The sequence below is a fragment of the Rattus norvegicus genome, chromosome 2 (assembly GCF_021556685.1).
Source record: "Rattus norvegicus strain SHRSP/BbbUtx chromosome 2, alternate assembly SHRSP_T2T, whole genome shotgun sequence".
NCBI lineage: Eukaryota > Metazoa > Chordata > Mammalia > Rodentia > Muridae > Rattus > Rattus norvegicus.
Window position 1 is genome coordinate 133,247,636 of NC_141535.1, and position 18,531 is coordinate 133,266,166.

The 18,531-nt window shown below is 39.1% G+C and overlaps 1 long non-coding RNA gene across 1 annotated transcript; it reads left to right on the forward strand.

Moving 5' to 3' along the window:
* Nucleotides 1-8,054: 8,054 nt before the first annotated feature.
* On the forward strand, nucleotides 8,055-12,856 carry LOC147996234 (uncharacterized). The gene is made up of 3 exons (XR_015671623.1): nucleotides 8,055-8,088; nucleotides 8,395-9,583; nucleotides 10,526-12,856. It is a non-coding gene; the product is annotated as an uncharacterized LOC147996234 (long non-coding RNA).
* Nucleotides 12,857-18,531: the final 5,675 nt, after the last annotated feature.

The window sequence follows — 18,531 nt, forward strand, 5'->3', positions numbered from 1 at the left end:
CCTCTGGTTTATTGGAAAGTGTTGCTTTTAAGCTAAAAATTGAAACTTACAAATACTAAAGTGGCTAATTCTCTCCCTCTCTTAGCATCTTGTAAAGTTATTATTTCTTACTTAGCTTTGATACATGGTTTTTGACAATCTACCACATTGTGTTGCCATAAATATATATTCAAATATTTGATAGAATAGAATACAAAGGTCTGGATATAACTTGTTACTCTTTTGTGAAATAAGAAATTCAACATTTTAATATAGTATAATGTATAATTTCTCAAACAAAAAATTTAATTAAGAATATTTAGCCAGATATGGCAAGTAATATTGCACACAGCTTCCCAACATTTACCATTTTAAAGTATTAAGTTCAGTTTTAATTGTAGTTTAAAATAATTGAGAGAGTATATGAAATCCACCATAATCAAGTGGGCTTCATCCCAGACATACAAGAATGATTAATTAGAAAAAAATCACATGGCCATCTTATTAGATGTTGAAAAAGCCTATGACAAAATCCAACACCCATTCGTGATAGATAAAAGTCTTGGAAATATTGTGCAAACATGGGACATACCAAGACATCATAAAGGCAATATAACTCAAGTAAAGAGACAACACCATAATGAATGTTGAGAAATGCAAAGAAGTTCCTTTAAAATCTGGAAGAAGACGAGGCTCCCATTCTGATCATATCTAACAATGCATCTAGAACTTGAAGTTCTAGCTAGAGCACACATAACAACAACCAACAAGAAGGACCATAACAACAACTAACACAGATAAACGGGTGCAAGGAATGCAAATAAAAGGGATATGCTAAAATACAAAATTGACCACAAAAATTCTATCAAAAACTTCTATAGCTGATAAACGCCTTCAGCAAAGTGGCTGCAAAAATGATTAACTAAAATTTTTTAAAAGGTAGCCCTCCTATATACAAACAATAAATGAGCTGAGAAATAAATTAGGGAAAATTTTAAAAGGGGGGAGGGAATGAAGGACTGCGTGTAGAATCATACAAAATTGAGTAAAATAGCTTTGCCAAATGTCAAAAAAAATGTAACAATAAAGTGATTTGAACCACTAATTAAGTAGATGGAGAGATGGCTCTTCAGTACAAGATCTTTTGCTCTATGTCCGGAGACCTGAGTTTAAATCTAGGATCCCTTAATTTGTCATCTGACCTTTACTCTTTAACCTTGATATGTGCGTGTGCATACATGCATGCACACACACACACACACACACACACACACATACACACACACAAACACTAAAGAAAATGTTATTTTAAAAATAGATATAATTTGTCTTTTAAAAACGGAAGAAATCAGGAAAACAACAGATTTCACAATAGCCACAAATAATACAAAATATCTTGGGGTAACTCTAAACGAGCAAGTGATGTAAGGATGAACTCCGCTCACGGAACACCAGGAACCGTATAGTAAAACTTGCCATCACTCCAAAAGCAGTCTACGGTTTTAATGTAATCCTTATCAACATTTGAACAGAGTTCTTTATAGAGGATGAAAAAAGAATACTCAGTTTCACACGGAAATACAAACACTACAGGATAGTTAAAGCAATATTATGAAATAAAAAAAAAATCTGGAGGTACCTGGATTCCTGATTTCATGCTTTATTGCAGAGCTAAAGGAATAAAAATTGAATGGTATTGGCTTAAAAACAGAAAGAATCATCACTGCAATCTAGTTAAATACCCAGTTGTAAAGCCATATACCCATAGACACCTGATTTTTGATAAAGAAGAGAGAAGTAGACCGTGACAAAATGAAAGCACCTCCAAAATAGTGCCGGTCTAACTGGATGTTTTCATGGAGAAGAATGGAAATAGATGCAAATCTATCATCCTGCATAAAACTCAAGTTCAAGTGGTTCAAAGTCCTCAACGTAAAGCACGATATACTAAACATGATTGAAGAGAAAGTGGGGAATAGGTTTAAATACATCTGCACAGGAAGGAATTTGGTGAACAGAGAATATCATTGAAACCAGATACACAGAATGTAATGGAAAAGAAGGTCGGAAAGAGCGTCAAACTCATTGGCACTGGGAGAAATTTCCCAACCAGAACTACAATGACTCACACTCTAAGCTCAAGATTGATAAATGGACCCCATGAAACTGGAAAGCTTCTGTAAGGCAAAGGACACTGTCAGTAGGACAAATCAGCAACCTATAGACTAGGAAAATATTTTCACTAATCCCACACCTGATAGAGGGCTAATATCCAAAATATACAAATATTTCAAGAAGCCAACAACCAAAAAACCAAAAAACTCCACAAAAAAATAGAATAAACAGGGATTTCACAACAGAGGAATCTCTATTGGCTGAGAAGCACTTAGAGAAATTTTCAAAGTCCTTAGTAGTCAGGGAAATGCAAATCAAAACTACCTTGAGATTCCACCTTATAACAGTCAGTATGGCTAAGATTAAAACCTCAATTCTATTCCACTGATCTACCTGCCTGTCTCTGTACCAATATCGTATAGTCTCTGTAATATTGCTTGAGGCCAGGGATTGCGATTCCCCCAGAAGATTTTTTTATTGTTATTGTTCTATTTTTTTTTTTTTGCTATCTTGGGTTTTTCGTTATTCCAAATGAATTTGAGTATGAAGAATTGAGTTGGAATTTTGATGGGGATTGCATTGAATCTGTAGGTGGCTTTTAGCAAGAAAACTATTTTTACTATATTTTAATTCATCTAATTCATAAGCATGGGAGATATTTCCACTGTCTGAGGTCTTCTTCAAATGTCCTTTATTATTTCTGTAATTTAATTTGACTATTCTTATAAAGTTCATCTATATATGTATAAATTATTGTTTCTTTTCTCTCTTTGGTATAAATTTCTTTTAAAATCATTTCAAGTCCATTGAAAGATAAAGTGGGTCAGAACACACAAACACACAGACATTAATAATATGTTAAATTAAAATAAAATCCTTGCTATATGAAATACAAACATTCAAATAAATAAGAACATAAGATCACTTCATGTGACTAAGCTATGCCCAAGGAGATGAAGTGACTTTGTCACTTAAGCGCTAATTTTATTGAATCTCCACTTTTATTTATTCTAGTTTTAGCTCCTACAATTACCTTTATTAACTTGAGCTAGGTATTTTTATTTAAAAATTGTTTGAAATTTTCACATGTGTATGTAGAGCACTTTGTTCATATCTATCATTCAGTCTCTGTTCTAGCTTCCCCCAGAACCCACAATCAAATCTCCCTTTCAACTCCATTCAATACTATTAATTATTTTTTAACCTATCAAATCCAGTGAGTTCTGCCAATAAGCCAGTTTGTGCTTGAATGTGGGGGTCATCCTCTGAAACATGAGGGTACCTATCAGTGGCCACATCCTGAAACAAAAGCAACTACCCATTCATCAGCAGCCATCACTAGAACCTAAGATATGGACAGAGGCATGAGGCCTTCTTCCCCTATTCATACTGATTGGTTCATTAGTGGTCCACACTGCTGGGAGTTTGTGGGTGCAGCAGCCATGTGAGGTCCAAAAGACAGCACCTCCTAGCACATTCTTATCCTGCACATCCTGCATTCTGTCCACACCCTTCTGTGATGGTCCCTTGAGGATGGGAATAAATATAAATATCCTGTTATCCACTAAGTACTTATGGTCCCTGAGTAATGGTGAGCATAATTATTAACTACCCATATTAATAAAAAACTTCTCTAATTAAAGTTGGGAAAAGCCTAAGTCTTGAAATAAGCATAAAAAATTAGAAAGCAGTTAGACAGCATAACTATTTATGAAAATAATATCAGTAAGTTATCCCCTAGAGTCTTCTCTTTTACCTATGTGTTTTGACTGTGTTTATATCATCAAGGATGAATTTCCTCCTGAGGAACAATCTTCAAATAAAATAAAGGGAATGGTTGGTTACCTCCTTAAAACATCTTGGCACTATAGCATGAATAGCCACATGTTATGGCACATCAGTACTGTAGCATTCAAGGCACAATAGTAGATGAGATCACAGAGGGCCAATCTCACCCCTCAGCCTTCCAGTGGTATCAAAGCTGTCAGAAGATTGTGTTTCCCTCACATGTTAATATCGATTTCTCAATGCATTGTAAGCTGTATGTACAGTAATTTCAGCAAAAGGGTCTTATCAGATCTTGTAATAATTACTGAAAATTTCCATTAAATTTGCAAGTACTCGAAGGAGAGATGGATTATAAAAATCATCATAAGCAAATAATTTTCCGTTTCTTCACTAGTGGCCTGCATACTACCCTTCTGGTCCCATGAAAACTAGTGAGAAGAGCTATTTATATCTTGAGTAGTTCAAGGTTGATTGGTCTGGATCCAACGTGAGAGTTAGAGTTTTCAACTAATTGTTCCTAGTACCTAGGGTTTTTTTTCCATTGACATATATTTATTCATTTTCCATCCTGATAGTAACCCGTACCCCTCCTTCTACCCCTCACCTCACACAGGTCCTCTTTCCCTTTCATCTCTGAGAAGGAGGATGTTCCCTGTAGGTACCAACTTACTTGACACCTTACTTGTGGGTACACTGCTGGACTAGGTACAGCCTCTCCCACTGAGGCCAAACAATACAGCCCAGTTTAGGGAACATGATCCACAGGTAGGCAATAGAGACCCAGTAAGGCCCTACTGCAGCAGTCAGTGGACATGCATGAAGACCAAGCCATCTGTTTGCTGCATATGTACACGGGTCTAGCCTTGTACATTCTTGGTTGGTTGCTCAGTCTCTGGGAGCTCTCAAGAGTCCAGGTTAGTTGTTGTTCATCCTGTGAATTCTCTCTCCCCTCCAGGTTCCTCAGTCCTTCCACATTCCCTTGCACAAGATTGATTAGTTGTGGGTCTCTGCTTCTGTTTTATTTAGCTGCTAGGTGCAGTCTCTAAGGAGACATGTATGTTAGGCTCCTGTCTGCAAATAAAACAAAGTATCATTAATAGTGTCAGGGATTGGTCCTTGCCCATGTAATAGATCTAAAGTTGGGCCAGTCCCACAGTCTCTGCTCCATCTCTGTCTCTGCATTTCTTGTCGGCAGGAAATTTTGAGGTCAAAGGTTTTATGGGCAAATTGACATCTTTATCCCTCTACTTGAAGTCCTATTACCTAGTTATGTTGGACAACCAAGAACAAGACAACAGCCTGTGGTGTTTTGAGTAGCTTGTTTCATCCTTGAGTAATAATAACTCATAAAATAGAAGCCTATGCCTACCACTGAGATTTGCATTTAATAATTCCTGTCTTCGGCAAACAACATTGTCCTATGTGGAACATATATCTACTCACTCTTTACATACACACACACACACACACACACACACACACACACACACACACACACTTTTTAAACTTATACATACATATATTTTATATAATGTATATATACTTCACATGTATCTTAGATAATATTTACATATATACTTTATATAACATAGAAATATATATTTATTTTTATATATTACATATATACAGCTTATATAAAATTATGGCTAATTAGTATTCCACAAGGCTTCTTGGTGCATACTTAGATTTAGCTAGCAATACCTTATTGAATTCTCAATCCTTCTATAACTGCATAATCCTTGGTTAATGCAGAGAGTCCTATTCAGAGCATGCATATTTAGAGAACTCCGAGTGCCCAGCTATAGATGTGGCATCTACACCAACCTCCTACCACTCACGACTCAAGGAACTTGGCATACATTAATTATAAAAATTTAAAGTGCTGGTAGAAAAGCAGGGAGGCTGTGAAATATTTATTTCTAAAACTATACGTTATATGCGTCAACTTTTATAGTAGATATGGTTTTCTGCACAAGATCAAGTGCCTCAAAATAGGCAAATGAGGGTTGGAGGAGCTCTTTAGGAGTTGTAGGAGTAGGAGTTGGAAGAAATGTTGGCATTTGATGCATATAGAGCAAGAAAGAGTCATTATCTTTTGTGCAAATGGCCTCTGGTAGGTTTTCCATGCCACAGTTTTTGCACACAGAAGATACATGAATATGTGTGTGTGTGTGTGTGTGTGTGTGTGTGTGTGTGTGTGTGCGCGCGCGCGCGCATGTATCACAATATATATATCATGGAGTAATTAGAAAATTTGGGCTAATTAGTCTATCAATAATGAGAGCTAAATAAATGCAAATAAAGTATGAGATTGGAAGTTAAAATGGTGATAGTAGGTGGGAATAGTGGTGATTCATGTTGGATGAATATGGTTAATGTACATTATATAAATGAATGAAGGTTTTAAAGAATAAAAATATAATCTAAAACCTTAAAACAAAATAAGAAAATAAGAAAGCTAAGAGTATTAAATAAACAATTTGAATACAAATAAGTGTATGAAAGATGGTGAGCAACCAGAGCTAATATGAACATGTGAAACTTCAAAGAAACTTCCCTCGAACTATAGATGAATAAGAAAGTAAAATCCTGTAACTTAGGCACATCACCAATTTCTAAAGAAGATTTACCAGCTCATGAAATTACAACAAATTAGCCAGGCAAAGCCAATTAATAAAGTCTATTAAGATTTGTTTCAGGCAGATGATTTTAATGATTTTCACAAACTCATGATACATATGTAATGGTTCCTCATTCCTCAAAATGCAACAACTTCTAATGCTCAGATTGCTACATTCAAACTTAATCTCCATTCTTAAGAACACCCACTTATAGTCTTTTTATTAAATAGTCTGTAAGGCTGAATATTTGTCTTTTTTTATCTTTCATTTGAAAACATGAATTAATGCCTTCTCATGCTATGATAGGCTGAGTCAAGAAGAAACGGCATTTTAAAATTATGCTTACGGTGGTTTATAACTGTCAGTAACTCCAGGTGTAGGGGATCAAACATCCTCACCCAGATATACATAGAGACAATTAAAAATTCCCATCAAAGTGAATAAATAATAAATAATATTTAGAATTATTTTTAATGTGACTTTACTCCTCAACTTTTTTTGTTTAAGCCACTTACATAATATATAATTAAATAACTCTTTTATAGTTTTCTAACATAGAAATTTGAATTTTACTTCTCCTGAAAGTACTACATGGTCATTATAGATAACACATAACTCTAAATAGATAACATGCAACAGAGAAAAAAAGGATATATCAAAGTACTGAACAGACATGCTCTCCATATGTGCACAAAAATTGCCATAAAATTCTGTAAACTGTCTAAAAATTCTCTTTATCTTTATGGCTAAAATGCTCTGTCTCATCCTTTGTGTGTGTGTGTGTGTGTGTGTGTGTGTGTGTGTGTGTGTGTGTGTGTGTGTGTTTCTATTAAAAAAATATCAGGTACAAAGTGGAATATAGATTAAAGGAAAGGCCATCCAGAGACCATATCACCTTGAGATCCACCCATCATCCTATCAGCAGAACCCAACTAAACCCAACACTATTGCTAATATCCAGATTTGCTTGCAGACAGAATCTTGATATGGCTGTCCTCTGAGAGTCTCTGCCAGCACCTGACTAATACAGATGTAGATACTCCCAGCCAACAATTGGACTGAACCCAAGAACTCAATGGAAAAGTTAGAGGAAAGACTGAAGGGGATTGCAACCCCATAAGAACAACAGTATCTGAAAGGAAAATTATACAGATTTGATGTTTAAAAATATGAAGTTAAAAGAATAAGTTTTAAATTCAGACTCAGGACTAAACACTGTGAAAAGCAAGCCCAGGCAGCCCCGCCCTGCCGCTAGAACTAACAGACCATAAAAGGAAAGGAATGCAGAACAGACCAGGAGTACCGGATCTGACTCACAGGCCACCTGGCAGGAAGAGATAAGCCCCCAGCTCCCGACATCCAGGACGCCCCAAACCTGCCAATGTGTGTAGCTATACCTTATTACCTCATCATGTGAAATAGCCAATCATATGTGAACATGTCTATGTGCCTCGTTTGAATCCCCCAATCCCCGTAACTATGCATCTGCTTCTGTACGCCCGCTTCTGCTTCCCCAATCCCTATAAAAGCCCCATGCTGGAGCTGCTGGGCGCGCAAGTCCTCCGAAGAGACTGTGTGCCCGCAGGTACCTGTGTTTTCCAATAAACCCTCTTGCTGATTGCATCCGAGTGGACTCGGCTCGGTCATTGGGCGCTTGGGACTCCTCCTGAGGGAAAGGTCCTCTCCGGGGGTCTTTCATTATGGGGGCTCGCCCCGGGATTTGGAGACCCTCCGCCCAGAGATCACCGACCATCCACCGGGAGTAAGCCGGCCGGTGTTTGTCTTGTCTGTTGTGTCTTGTCCTGTGAACGATTGATCAATAGGCTCAGATCTGGGGACTATCTGGGCGGGCCAGAGAAGGAGCTGACCAGCTCGGACTTCTCCCCCGCAGCCCTGGAAGACGTTCCAAGGGTGGTTGGAGGAGAGGGAGATCCGGATCCGTGGCACCTCCGTCCGTTTTCGGAGGGATCCGCACCCTTGATGACTCCATCTGAATTTTATTGGAGTAGAAGATCCAAGACCCTCGCTGACTCTGTCTGAATTTTTGGTTTCAGTTTGGTACCGAAGCCGCGCGGCGTGTCTGTTTGTTACTTGTTTGACTGTTGGAATTGTTTGTCTTCTATGTGACCTGACTGTGGTTTTCTGGACGTGTTGGTGTCTGTTAGTGTCTTTTTGACTTTTGTTTCGTGTATGAATTTGGACTGATGACTGTGTTTAAAATCTTTGACTGACGACTGTGTTTGAAATCATGAAACTGTTTGCTTTGTTCGTCAAAGAGTTTTACTTGGTCCTGTAGGTGCTTAAGTTAAAAGTTGAAAATAATTTGCTTGAGAGAAATTGTTTTCTGCCAGGAGTTTTATCTTTCTCTCTTGAGCCTCCTCCCCAAGGAGAGATGCCCCAGGTTGTGGGGCAGAGAAGCCCCTAAAATAGTTTCAAAAAGAATCTACAACTGTGAAGAACTTTGTTTTGCCAGTCAGGATTAATGTTTTCTTTTCCATGGGCCTATAGCCCACTGAGACAGTTTGGTAAAGGGCTGTTACTAAAGTCCTGAAAGCCCCAGGTGAACTGGTTACAATTCTTTTGTCAGCTGCTTAGTATCTAGCACCCAGGTTCTAACCATCTCTCCATCCTTTTGTTATTAGTTGTTACTAGAAGCCTAGTGTCATTTGGAGGCTGGTTCTCTTGAGAGGCAAAGCCACCAAGCTGACACTGAAGGGAGGTAGGTACTCCTTAAGGGAAAATCTAAGTCCAGAGAGACAGCCAGTAACAGCTAGGCTGCCTCTCTGCTTGCCTTTCTGTTTCATAGACAAAGCTTGTGCTTATATTTACAGTGAGCTTTTTATCCAAAAAAAAAGGCCTCCTGGTTTAGCTGTGTGACTAAATGCTATTTGTCCTCTTCAGTGGACCTCTCCCCTCTAGATTCCCTTCTTGTTTTCTCACCATCCCACGTGAGATGCTTGTTAGTAACTGTTACAGATCTTCTTTACCACCGAGGAAAGACAGAATCCTGCTAGAGGCCAGAAAGAATGTTCCAGACATGGATGGAAGGCTCCTGACTGTTGACTTCAATACCCCTGAAGGTAGGGAGTGCTCCAGGTCTGCCCCCAGGCTCCAAGGGTGGGTCTCCTAGGGGCTTGGAAATGCCCCACCAATCTGGCTAAGATAAGGAAAGGGTATGAAGAGAAAGTTACAGAAATTTGAAGGGTTAAGCTAAGTTGCTGGGAGTTAGTATAAGTTACAGAGAAAGTAAGGTTAAACAAAGAGAAAGAGAAAGAGAAAAAAAGGTAAAAAGAGCAGAAAGCTAGGGGAGAAAAGAGACAAAAAGAAGAGGAAGTTAGAGAGCTAAAGAGAGATAAAAGACGAGAGAGGAACATATACTGGCCACAGTAGTTAGGGAACCTAGGAAGATAGTACCTGGCAACAGAAGAGAATTCCTGGCTAAAGATCAGTGTGCCTAATGCAAAGAAAAAGGACACTGGGTCAGGGACTGCCCAAGAAAGAATAAGAGAGGCCACTGGAGAGCTTCTTGGTCCTAGAGTGCTGGCTATGTGCAGAGGTAGGAGGGAAGCCTGCCCAGTTGTTTTATGGATACAGGGACCCAATGCTCTGTGCTCCTATGCTCCAGTGGGCCAGTATCCAAAGACCTTGGGTACAGGGGCCTACTGGCCATAAACAATACTTATGGACTGCCCAAAGAGCAGTGGACCTTGGCGTGGGCCGGGTAACCCACTAGCTCATGGTCATCCCTGATTGCCCCTATCCCTTGCTCATGAGAAAATTGCTCTCCAAAATGGCTTGCATGGGCTAAAATGGCTGGGTGAGGCCACGTGTATGCATATCTACAGACTGTGAATGTGGAGCTTAAGACCTGTCTCTGTGCACCAGTACCTGATGCTGGGAGATGTGTGGCTCAGTGCTTTTCTGCCTGGAACACGTCACTCCTGCCAGCCGGGCACTAACAATTATCACCCAATCCAGAACTTAAACTGTGATAGAGTGGCTGATGTTTTGCCTTTGAATAGAACGTCCCAAAAGATGGGACCACTGGTCAGCTGCAATGGACTAGATTCTCCACTGGTTGGGGACAATCTGGTCACCTTGCTGCCCAATCCTGACCTGGAGCCACTGCAACATGAGTGTCAAGCACTGGCAGAAGCCCATGGGTGAAGGAAAGACCTCTGCGACTGACTGATTTACCCCTGCTGAAAGCCGAGGCTACCTTATCTACAGATGGGAACAGTTCTCTTCATGAATGAAGTGCCGCAGATGCCTTTGCCATCTCTTGGATGCCCTGGTGAAGCCAACAACTGTGAGTACTATTCATTGCCCAGGACATCAGGAAGGAAGAGATTCAGTGGCATTGGGCAATAACAAAGTAGATAAAGTGGCTCGGGAAATGGCTATGCAGGAGCCTATCCTGGTTGCAGGCCTGCAAGAGACAGCCACTGGGAACTGGGATTGGACTAAGGGATGGCCTCACTTAGAAAAGGCCCAAATTGCTTAAAAGATAAAGGACAATGGCACACTTGAGGGGAAAGCTATACTTCCCAGAGAACAAAGAAAAGACTCACTTTGCCAAATACAGAAATGGACTCATTTAGGAGATAAGAAGTTTGTCCAAGTAGTTAAGGTGTATGTAATAGACTTTGAGATTTTAGCCAGAGAGACAGTAAAAAATATAAGGTATGTCAGTAGTGAATGCTTAGCAAGCAAACAGGGCAAAGAGACCTAGAGAGTTTAGTGAAAAGTCGAAGTGAACTTCACTGAGATAAAACCAGAAAAATATAATCACAAGTATCTCCTAGTGCTTGTAGATACTTTTTCAGGAATAGATAGAAGCTTTCCTCACCAAACGAGAGATGGCCTCTGCAATCATCAAGAAGATACTGGAAGAAATCTTCCCCCGATTTGGAATGCCCAAGGTAATCTGGTCAGACAACGGCCCTACTTTCGTTGCAAAGGTAAGCCAGGGTGTGGCCAAGTATTTAGAGTCGATTGGAAATTACATTGTATTTACAGACCTCAAAGTTCAGGACAGGTAGAGTAAATAAATAGAACTCTAAAAGAGACCCTGACCAAATTGACCATGGAGACTGGCACAGACTGGGTGATACTCCTTCCTTCTTGCTCTCTTCAGAGCAAGAAATACCCCTTCCAGATTCAGCCTTACCCCTTTGAGATTTTAAATGGGGCCTCAGCCCCCCTGACTGTATTAGATGATGTTACTGAACCAACATGTCATAGTGCCATAGTAATAATGATGTGTATGCCAGGCTAAAAGACCTACAGGTGATAGAGAAAGAAATCTGCTCACAGCTGACAGCAGCCTATGCCCCGGAGACCCCTGAGTTCCAGGTCGGAGACTGCAGCTACACTGAGCCCAGACATTCGAGCCTCGCTGGAAAGGACTGTACCTGGTGCTGCTGACCACCCTGACAGCTGTCAATTCTCAGCCCTCACCAGCCGAGTACTAGCTGTTGGGGCTGAGAGCTGGGACCTAGAGGGAAATTCAGTCATGTTTGTCCTGGGTTCTATCAAGATAGGTGTGGGATAGGCTTGATTTCCATTACAAATGATATAACATTGCATATGTTAGTACTCCTAACACTTCTTGGGACTGTGCCTCAGGGATCACAATCTGTATAAGTTTAGAAGTTCTAAAAGCTAGTCATGACCTTGGTGTGTAGGTTTAGATAGTGTCCAGATTGGAATCCTGATGCTAAAGACTTAGTAAGACACAAAAAAGGAGTTGAGAATTACTTAGGGCTAAGGCTATCTAGGTGCTGCAAGGGCAGCACAAGGACATCTGCTGTTGCAATGCAGGCTTATAGAGAATTCAGAACTGCCATTCAGGAGTAATTAAAGACTCCATGAATAAACTTAGAGAAAGGTTAGACAAAAGACAGAGAAGCGTATCAGGGATGGTTCGAGAGCTGGTTTAGTAAATCTCCTTGGATGACTACTCTGGTATTTTCCCTTATGGGACCCTTCTTAGTTTTGCTTCTGCTTCTGATTATAGGTCCATGTGTGTTAGAGAAACTAGTTAATAGGTTTGACTCCTATAAAAAGATAGAGACGCTCAACAAGGTTGGTTTGAGTCTTGGTTCACTCGGTCTCACTGGATGACTACCCTACTCTCTGCTATATGGCTGGGCCATTACTAATAATTTTCTTGGTTTTAGTTTTTGGACCCTGCATGACAAACAGGTTAATTGCTTTTGTTACAAATCGAGTGAGTGCTGTGCGGTTGATGGTTCTGAGACAACAGTACCAGTTAGGACAACTGGTGAGACCAAATATGAGACTTGATATCAAAATTCTAAGATTAGAATTACCTAGTAGAAGAAGAGGGGAATGAAAGGAAAATTATACAGATATGAGGTTTAAAAATATGAAGTTAAAAGAATAAGTTTTAAATTCAGACTCAGGACTAAACACTGTGAAAAGCAAGCCCAGGCAGCCCCGCCCTGCCGCTAGAACTAACAGACCATAAAAAGAAAGGAATGCAGAACAGACCAGGAGTACCGGATCTGACTCACAGGCCACCTGGCAGGAAGAGATAAGCCCCCAGCCCCCGACATCCAGGACGCCCCAAACCTGCCAATGTGTGTAGCTATACCTTATTACCTCATCATGTGAAATAGCCAATCATATGTGAACATGTCTATGTGCCTCGTTTGAATCCACCAATCCCCGTAACTATGCATCTGCTTCTGTACGCCCGCTTCCGCTTCCCCAATCCCTATAAAAGCCCCATGCTGGAGCTGCTGGGCGCGCAAGTCCTCCGAAGAGACTGTGTGCCCGCAGGTACCTGTGTTTTCCAATAAACCCTCTTGCTGATTGCATCCGAGTGGACTCGGCTCGGTCATTGGGCGCTTGGGACTCCTCCTGAGGGAAAGGTCCTCTCCGGGGGTCTTTCATATCAACTAACCCGACTCCCTCAGAGCTCCCAGAAGCTAAACCACTAACCAAAGAGTGTACATGGAGGGATCCCTATATATGTATCTATACATATATAGGGCTTCCACTATATATGTATCAGAGGACTGCCCTAAGTGACATCAATGGAAGGGGAGGCCTTTGGTCCTGTAGAGGCTTAATGCCCAGAGTAGAGTGATAATGGAGCCATAGTAAGGTGGGAGTGGGTGGGTAGGTCGGGGAACACCCTCATAGAGGAAAAGGGGATGCGGAGAGAGAGGAAGGGATGAGGAGTTTGTGGAGCAGTAACCAGGAAGAGGGATATCATTTGAAATGATGAATAAAAAAATTAAAACTGTTTTCATGTAATAGTTTATCTCCTGATATTTATAGGATAATAATATAATGAATATTTCTATTCATTTTTAAACTCATAACGAAATACAGAACTTGTTGGAAATAATTTTCATTAAAAGTTGAGATAATTATAAGTGTAAATGTGGAAACTGATTGTTTTAGTTAAAACACATTAATTCTGCACAAATCAAATTAACCATCACATTTAAATTATATGGCTGTTATTTTAAATTTGCAGTAACTTAGACTTTATATTTTCTTCAATTTTTAAAAATTGTTTTGCCAAATTTATTTCTATATATTAGTCTTCTGTGTCTTACATTTTGTAAATTAATCATAAATTTTATTACTGCTCATTAACAGAATAACTTCTTCTGTCCATCACCGAGCTCTATTGTAAGGTGAAAATTTATCTTAATTAACTGTGTGTGAGGTTTCAAAAGTTGTGTCAGACAAGTTATATTAAATCTGAAACCTTGGGATAGGTTTGTATGATCTATGCTAAGGCCTCTGTAACTACTTCAGCATCAGCAAAGCACATAATGAGAATGTTTTCCTAAGCGTTAACTTATTCTTTACAAATTCTAGCATTTAGTTTCAGGCAAGGCTGACTGTCTTTGCTTCAAATCAAATCACTAACATCTACAACTACAGCCTCAGGGTAACAAATACAGCTTTCGCTAACTGTAATGCTTGCTACAAAGACCTCGTCTAAGAAGATTTATTACTCTTGTCCTTTTTGAAGTATTTTTCAGAAGCCCTGCTGCTGGGTATAAAGGGAAAGGCAGCATAGATCCACTGGTGTGCTTCTCATACTCGGTTAATTCAAACTGTGGGTGTGTACCCAGGAAATATGAATACAAATGTCCCACTTGTGTGGTTATGTGTTGTGGTTTGCCCTGAAGTTATCTGTATTTTGATGCTAATTCCACTGCCCCAAGGACAGCGGCCTTGTCTTGTACTCAGGAATCAGATGACTTCACCAGAACCTTCTCCCCATTGAATTTGTAAAGTACAGGTGAGGGGCAGGTATGGGATAGAAGGAGGCCTGTCATTGGAGGAGAAGGAAGGATGGGCGAGAGAGAAGTTTGAAGGAAGCAGAAGAGACTGAACAGAAAGGAAGAGACATGAGACAGAGGAGAGGGTGAGAAGCCATGTCAGGTGATGTTGATTCTGCTCTGTGTATTTACAGGTTGTTATTGATGTTCCTAAGGGATGGATGGTACTGGGCTTTGTATGTTTAAGTGGGCAATTATATCTTACCAATTGGATCTAAGATTATTCTGTTGTGTGTTCTTTTATGTGAGGGTTTGAGTGTAGGAAAGTGTGTGGCTGGGATGTGTTTCCGCCAAGATATCTAGCAGATTTCTTGGGGCACTGAGGTGCCAGACCTAACAGGGTAAAAGACAACTATACTTTTTTTTTTATTTTTATTTTTACAACAACAGTTATGTTTCACTTGTCATATATTGAAATGTAAATTTGTCTACTGTATGTTTTTCTATTTTAGAATCCAGTTGCTACTTTTACTATAATTACACTGTGAAGGAAAACACATAGCTGAATTCTTTCTCATTTGCATGCGTTTTGCAAAATAATTCTAAACCTAGCTCTGTAGATGGAACTATTCTCACCAAATTGTTAGTCCACACAGGGAACATGCACTTCAAACCTTTCTAAATAAACTTAGCTTTCTCACCGGCTCCACTGCACCTACTTCCTACCCTAGTTGGCCCTATTCCTGAATCAGGATGCTCTCACTCAGGATGCTCACCTCTGAGGGTCATGTCGTGGGACTCCTGGCTCCTCAGGTTTCCAGGAGAGATTCACCAGGGAAGAGTCTCACTGGGAATCCTGATGGGTCAAAGAAAGGCAGGTTGTGAGAATTTTCCTCTAACTGCTGCTCGGTAAGGTCACAGAGGTTGGCTATGCTGCTTGCCTGATGATGGCAAATCGCCACAGCACTTCACAGCTTGCCAAACTCGGCTCTCACCTTGTCTGTTACCTCCGGTCACCCAGGAATCTGCATAAAATCCTAAGTTTTCACCGCACCTCATTCCATATTTTATAATGGAGTCCAATGTAAATTAAACAACTTTCAACTTGTCTTGTGTATATCTCTATGTCGTCTTTCTCTTCTTGGGATGTTTAAAGCCTCACCCTTTGCAAACCACATGTACTTTACTTAGTGGTCTGTCCTGGAGGACAGGCACATGAACATGCTGAAAACCTAAGGTAATAACAATGGTCATCTAAGGTCATCTAAGAATTTGTCAATGCAACCAACCAAACACGTATTCACAAAAATCTACAATCACTTACCCTCCCCCCACCCCGCAGGATATGATATAAACAAAAGCATTGAAAATTGTGGCTTATCAGTAAGTAATGGACAATGCATTTTTAAATTAATTCACTATTAATCGAATTTTTCAACAGGGATAACTTATTTCTATGTTCAAGTATTCTATCTAAAACCAAATAAATGAGCATTAAACTATTTCCATTTTCCATCCATGTGTTCATTATTATCAAAAAAGTAACAAAATTGCAAAATTTCCCAATTTTTGTTTAATTTTGAACATTAAGATGTGATTTAGTTGTTAAGGCAAATTGCATAGAATTCAGCAGGAAAATAAGAATCTAGTAATTAAAAGAAATGTCAAAACAATTGACAAAGAGTAATGATATGATTCTGTGGATGAAAACACTTTCCTTGGTGCTTGATGGCCTGAGTTTAACTCCTAGGAGCCACAGAATTAAAGGTGAAAACAAACTCTCATAAATTATCCCCAGTCAAGCAAATAATCTGTGTGTGCATACCCTTCACACACACAGACACACACACACACACACACACACACACACGTGCACGCACACACACACACCACAACACAAACACCACAACACACACACCACAACATACACACATATTTTATATATATATATATATATATATATATATATATATATATATATATACACACACACACTAAATTACAGAATTAATAAATTAAAATAAAGTACTAAGTAAATTTCATAGCTGGGCATGATAGCCTGCACCTATATTTCTTGCTACAAAAATGCCGTTAGAAAAAAAAATCTTTTGAGCCTAAGAGTTTGAGGCCATTAGCAGACCATAATGAGATCTAGCCTTAAAGTATAAAGTACAAAATTTAAAATGTATTTCATTTCCTGTTCATGAAATATGGTCATAGGCACTTGAAATACTAAACAATTAAATTTAAAAAAGAATTGCAGTTTCAGTGAAATGTGAGTATATATCGCTCATTTGTCTTTCAGTTAGTCATGTGTTCCGACTTGAGATGTAAGTACTAATCTATCAATTTCCCTTCCCCAGGTCCACAGTATAAATCACCCTGTTTGTGGACCACAGGCGTATGGGGCTTGGGCATTTGGCTCAATTGGTAGGAACATTTCTCTGCAGTTGCCGAGGGTATGTGCCCAGTCCCAATAGGAGCCACTTAGTTTCACATAGGAGCAGTTACTGTATAATGTATCTTTAATTTTCCCACTAACTGGGAAAACTCATTTTATCCATACACAAGGTTACCTTCATTTCTTGATTGAGACACTTGTTTCTCTTCCAATCATGAAAATCATAATATTCGTAGTTTTAAATGAAACCATTTCAGCTCAATATTTTCTTGGATCTAATACTGTGGGTTAAGCTCGCTCAGAAGGAAGTTGATCACTTTCCACATCTCACTAAATTGAGATTTAGGGAAAAAAAAAAAGGAGGCTCCCTGCTGCTGTGATGTTATTTCCAAAGTGCATTTTTTCACTTTTATGTAAAAAGACATCTGTGAATTTGAGACTTATGCCATTATATTATACACTATAACTCTCAGATTATGTTTGTTTGGAAATTCAAAAATATATATTAAAATATGCATGAGAAAATTTTTTAAAAGTTTTAATCATACTATTTATATAAATTTCAGCGAGGAACCAAACTTATGCACAGACAAACATGCACACATGCACACTTCATGACAGATTGTAAGTTATTTAGTGGCAAGTTTTATACATTTATCTGAAGGACATCCTATTAAGTAATCACAGACTGTTAAGTGACAAAGAGAAAGTCAGCTTCAATACGATTTGTAAATGCATGGGTTCCACAAATTTTTATTCATTATTTTACTAGTGTTCTTTTTTTCTGTCCATTTATTTTACTCTGTCATTTATTCAAATGCCACCACCAATCTCAAAAGGGAAAACCATTCCCTGTAAGTATATTGTTCACCTGTACAAGGTAAATGACCTCTTCCTGACACAAGGGTATCGTTTGGTAAATGGTGACTCTTTATGCTTGAAATTGATCCAGGGTGAAAACTATGGTCCTCTGATGTCATCGCCACTCTCCACCTCCTACAAGGCTTCATTCAGATGGTTAAGTTTTTTAGTGTTGATTGTTTCCAGCCCCTTCTTCTGTATATTGACATTCCCTTAGCCTCTCTCAGTGAGGAAGTTATTAGTGACGATCTCATATATGCCTTACCTATGTTCACATTGAGGTGGACAAGTCAGTCACAACTCACCCTCATGTCTAGAGTCTTTGGCCTCACTGATGATCTGTCCAAGCTAGGACTTCCTCTCTTCATTTTTTTGCCTCTAGAAAATAGTGTATTTTACCAATGTTTTAGGTCTTGTTAATGCATTTATATTTGTTTCTTTATTTGACAGCATCCACATTTAAGATTAAACATTTCTTTTGCAATATTTTATT